The sequence below is a fragment of the Solanum tuberosum genome, unplaced genomic scaffold, assembly GCF_000226075.1.
Source record: "Solanum tuberosum cultivar DM 1-3 516 R44 unplaced genomic scaffold, SolTub_3.0 scf00779, whole genome shotgun sequence".
Taxonomy (NCBI): Eukaryota; Viridiplantae; Streptophyta; class Magnoliopsida; order Solanales; family Solanaceae; genus Solanum; species Solanum tuberosum.
Genome location: NW_006239698.1, coordinates 6,537 through 12,463, shown reverse-complemented (window position 1 = coordinate 12,463; position 5,927 = coordinate 6,537). Strand labels below are relative to the sequence as shown.

General features: G+C 30.7%; 1 pseudogene; it reads left to right on the top strand.

Annotated features, from left to right (window-relative positions):
• Positions 1 to 5,046, top strand: part of LOC102601719 (probable inactive patatin-3-Kuras 1) — an 8,161-nt pseudogene extending 3,115 nt beyond the window's left edge.
• The last annotated feature ends 881 nt before the right edge of the window (positions 5,047 to 5,927 follow it).

Below are 5,927 nucleotides of genomic sequence, written 5' to 3'. Positions count from 1 at the left end.
TTCATTTAAAGTCGTCAGTTTTTGTCCGTTGAATTTTTAAAATAAAAATAACCTAAAACGTTACCATAAAGTACGTTTATACTACTTTTGTAAAAAATTAAAAAGCATATTAGTTTGGTGAATTGGTTTTTAAAATAGCTTATTTTGGTCAAAACTTCTATATATACAGCAGAAGAAGCAGCTAAATGGGGTGCTATTGAGTGGCTAATTCATAATAAACATTCAAGTCCTTTTCTACAAATTATGTCTTCAGCAAATTCTTACATGAATGATTATTACATTGCTACTGTCTTTCAAGCTCTTAATGATCAAAAAAAATTACCTCAGGATTCAAGTAAGACCATCTCACTTAATTATTTACTTTATCGATCACTAAATTGTTCGTAGCTAACTGTACTAGAACTTTATATGAGGGTGCAAGGGGGTACGTGTAATTAAATTTCTTCCGTTAGAAAAATTATTCTATATATATAAGGTCAATACATTTTCTGTATGTATAAATTTTAATTCTATACGGTATAGACCATACCCTCGTAGCCAATAAAATTTTGTGATAATTCATCGCTAAATAGGATGGATATCTAAAGTGTATACAAGGAATATGTTCTTAAATAATTAATTGTTCTTTATTATATATGATAAAAAAAAAAATTTTGTGATAATTCATCGCTATTTTTAAATGATAATTAAAATATTTATTTATTTTTGTAGGTTTGCAAAATTGCTCTCTGAAAGAAAGAAACTTTAAGCAAATAAAATGTCTCATTAAATATTTGTGATTGCAAAGTTTGTGATTGCATGTGTCTTGTGTTATTGTAGAACTATTTAAATCCTTCAACCTCAAAAATAGAGAAGAGATTAGGGATAAATTTCAATACAAATATACTTCTATGTAATATGGTTCATTTTTGTTGTGATTAAAGATTATCCTTCTAAGCAAGAAAATAAATGTTCTTTATATAGTGTTATATGAGATTGAATCTTCTATTTTTCTAAGCAAGAAAAAGAAATATATGTGATTTTCTGCGATAACATTTGAACTTACTTCGAGTAACCATTTAACAAGGTATAGTGCATATAAGTAAATCAATATATGTCAATCATCAAAACCTCATTTAATTTTAAAGATAAATACAAAGACCAAGATAATTTCTGATTCTTTTTTTTTTTTATGATGACAAACTTATAACTTCATGTCCACTTTATTTAAAAATCTAACAAGTTTCAAATATTACATTACACTTCAACTAATTCCACTTAATCTTAATAATATTTTATGTGACTTCTTAATCAACTAAGAGTCACATTTCTTTAATTGTAAACTCAAAAAGCTAATTTGGGAGCTAATTTCTCCCTTGGAGCATTTTTCCATCATTTCACCAAAAAAAAAATACAAGAAATGAACTTGTTATTCATCTTTCTTTTCCCACCTTTAATCTACATAATCCTTACTCAAATAAAAAAATCAACATTCTTGAAAAAACCCCAAAATCTTCCACCTTCACCATTCCAAGTAAAGCTATAGAATCATATGCTGAAAAAAGAGGAAAAGGGGTTGTTGAAACGATGAATTTCTTGAATTTTAAACAAGGTAAAGTTGTGAAAATTGGGGGATCTTGTTTTTGGTAATGTTTTTAATGTTTTGGGGGAGATTTGTTTTTCAAGAAATATGGTTAAGTTGGAAGATGAGAGAGTTATTAGTGAGATGAAAGGGAATATTTGGAGGTTTATGGAGTATGGTACAACTCCAATTTTAGCTGATTTTTTCCCAATTTTTGATGGGGTTGTTGATATTCAAGGTAAAAAGAGCAAGGCAAAGAAGTGTCTTGATAATTTGTTTCAAATTTGGGAAGGGATAATAAAGGAGAGAAGAGAATCTTATGTTGAAAAAAATGAGGATTTCTTGGATTTAATGCTTGCTAATGGATTTTCTGATGATCAAATCAATTACATGCTTCTGGTATGTAAAACTTACTTTTCTATCGAGTGTTTACTTCTTTATATTTTGAATTTATGTATGAAAGTCGTAGTTATGTTGGCACAAACTTAATTGTTGAAAGTGAATGCATGTTTTTTCGTGCTTAACTATTAATTGTTCACTTTTCCTACTTGATATGTGATCATTTGTGTCTTAAAACACACGTCAACTATTAGTTGTCCCCTTAACGTTCAGCTAGGAAAAGGGAACAACCACTGGTTGACATGTGATAGTTTTAGATAGAAAAAGAGAACATTTGATCATTGAAGTGTGAAACTCGCGAAAAAAGTTATAGTTAGATGTGAATTTTAAACAAGGTAAAGTTGTGAAAATTGGGGATCTTGTTTTTGGTAATGTTTTGGGGGAGATTTGTTTTTCAAGAAATATGGTTAAGTTGGAAGATGAGAGAGTTATTAGTGAGATGAAATGTCACGACCTGAGTCTACCCCCTGGACGTGGCCGGCACTCAAGAACCATTGATGGTCCCCAAGCGAACCCTCATCTTTGCTGACTACAAGCGGAAAACTGATTCAAACATACAAAAGCTTAAAAATTGAATAAAATTCATGAAACTTAAACACAAGCTTTAACTCAAAATAGAACTGAATAAAAATAATATATTCAACTCGCCATAAAATAGGCAACTTAAGTCTTTAAAATATTTAATAAAATAAATGATACAAACTTCTCAACTATACTGACTATCTATGAAGCCTCTAACTGATAAAGATGGAAGTCGGGACAAGATCCACGACATCCTAACAACTGATATTACTGAAAAGGTAAATGAAATCCTCCAGAAACAAGGAGGCTCACCATAGCTAACTCGAACTCTCGGATGTATCAACGAAGCTCCTGTTGATGATCCTGAATACCTGTGTTTGCATTGTTATACCCCATTTTAACTTGAGGTCAAAACGTGTACAACATATTGGTGATTTCCAAATTAGTTAACTTAAGAAGTCGCCACCTAATTAATTATGGTGAATTAGGACACCTAAATATTTAACTAAGTAATACTAAAATGACTTCAATTAAATGGTCTACTTAACTTGCATGATTCTAGGTAAGGATTCTAATTTATCCTAAAGGGAAGGGGTAAGGCATCTTTTAAGATCCGTTAAAAGCGATTAACCGGCTAAACTTAGGTTAAAATGAAAAGAGTGCTAAAGGTTAAGTAATTGAGTAACCAAGTTGGAAAACATTTTTATTTTAAAGATCTTTTTTACAATTGTATTAGAATGAAAAAGATTTAAGAAAAAGTAATTTATTTAGATCAATTTAGACAAATCCATGACTAAAAAAGGGTAATTAAAAAATAGACATTTGCTCATTGATTGACAAGGTGCTTCCTCTAGAAAAAGTTTTAGAAAAATAAGAGTTAGAACAAAATATTTTCTTTGTTGAAAGACATTGCCAAGTTTGAACAAAACTGTATAAATTAGTGAGTTTAAAAATGATGCAAAATGAAGTGTTTAAAAAGAATTTGCCAAGTGAAGTTTATAAAAGCTAAAGTAACTAATATGTTTGTTTCTAACTAAAGGTACCCAAACATCTATATTAAGTCAACTATTATGAATCCAAACTAGAAATATCTAAATCACACAAGCAAGTATAACATGAAAAGAAAAACATGTAAACCAATAATGCAAAAGTGTAAGTAGCCATAAGTGACTCCAAGATAAGACCACTTGTTTTGCTTGTAATTTTGAAATGTCAAGGAGGTAGTGCAGACTCCATGTGCAGGTGTGAGGATAATGTTGAGTCTATGAGACTCGATTTTTGCGAGAGTACTTAATCGGGACTCCATTTTTTGCTCCAAAGTGTTCATGCAAATAAAGAGAGGGTAAAAAGATTAATAAAACTATTCAACTTTAAACAATATACTAAATAAGAATAGATAGAGCTAAGTAAGGTTACACTTCAAATACATTATTTTAACACGTAAATATAAGCATGAGAGCCAAACAATATGATCACTTTTGTAATTAGTGACTTTCGAACACAACATCAAAGCAACTATATATTTAAACATCATTTAAGCACTATATAAAATCAAACAAGATTTTTATTTTTTACACATGCCACTGCTTACAATTTTTAAAGAAACCACGTAACATAATCTAAGAGAAATTCAAAAACTCATATTTATGGATATAGAATATAGCGGGTTGCAAATATTAAGGAATAATAATGACTTACAGTTTATTTTTTAAACTAAAACAAAGTAAAATTATATCCCTTAAGCAATGTTTCTGCATATAATCCAATGAGCTGAATTTTCTTAACACACCAAAAGATAATTAATTTTTTAAAAAAAGATTTCGTGCAGCTGACTCATCCCAATCACTTTTAAAGGTTAAGCTAACTAAACGTGAAAGGAAAGCATCAGTTTTATAATAACTAACTAAGAGAAATTGATTGATATACGACATTCTTAAAATAGAAGAGCACATTATAAATCATGTAGATAGAAACAGAGAAAACATGGGAGGCGAGTATAACCTGTTGCGGGGCAGTGAACGAGGTGCTTCGATCGAAGGTAAGCTCAAACCACGACTAACACGAGCAAACTTACAGCCAGAGATTTGGCTGAGATCGCAACAGAATACAAAAGGTAATTTTGAGAGCAAAAGACAATAGTTCAAGACGCTATCGGGGCAGAAGAACTTCTTTTCGTAAGAATGAATGTCAAGGCTATTATCAAGGTCCAAAAAGTCCCCCTAAAACGAGTGGAATATGTTGGTATTTATAGCCATGAACTCGGGTTCTTGGCTCAAGTTTTGGCGGGATTTGAAGAAGTAAAAGAGCCGTTTTGAATTCAAAACTGTGCATGTGATTCTTCATCAGAGATGTCAAAAGTATTTTGGCTTTTTGTTGATTAAATTAAAGAAGAAAGACTGAATCAGGAAGAGGAAGAGGGCGCTGGCTTTTTGCAGAAGAGAGAGGTGAAACACTTGCACGAAAATAGAGACACTAAGCTCTGCATAATGTTAAAGATCTCTGAAACTTTCTCAAAGAGGAAGAACGATGCTGCTCTTTTGGACCAGGCGCAGCTGCATGCATGAATTAGAATTAGGGCTCACGTTTGGGCTGAATATTTGAGTGGATTTGGGCTGAGTTCTTGGGTAAATGGGCTTCAACGTTGGCTTGAATCATGGGCCTTTTCCTTCTTCTTTTAAATTATTTATGGCTTCTAACTTGATAACTAATACAATATATGGTAAGACAAAACTAACAATATTACGACTTTACACTTATATAAAATAAAGATTAAGAATATCAACTTATAATTAATTCAATAAAATACGAAACTTGAAATAAACTGATGACAATCGATTATTTAAGGAAAAGAGGTATAAAAAGTAATATTAGTAATTTCGATAATAAAACTAATAATTTTAGAAGATAAATAGTCGTAGTAGTAAAAATAGTTGTGAAAAGGATAATTTTATACGTTATTAAATTAGAAGCTCAAAAATAATAAATTAGAAGAAAGGAGAGTCAAAATTGGGTGTCAACATTCATAATGAGAAGATGCAGGCCAAATGGCTCAGTACGTGGAATGTACGAGCATGTAAGAGGAATTCTAAAACATAAACATAAGCTTGAAACTTGATAAAAAGGAAACATACTTACCTCTTCTCAAACTTACTCAACTCAAGGAATACTCAAGAATACTCAAAACTACTCAAACTTACTCAACTCAGAAGTACTCAAGGATAAGATACTCAACTCAGAGATTAGATACTCGACTTCAAAGATATGATACTCGACTTGAAATATTCAACTCTGGATACTCCACTCATGAATACTTAACTAAACTCATTTCATTATAAAACAGTTTAAAACAAGTGCAATATAAAGAAAAGTTCTTTAAAACATGATGTCAACTCTGTGTGTATGCAAGGATACAACATAACTCTGAAATATATGTAAAAATACAATA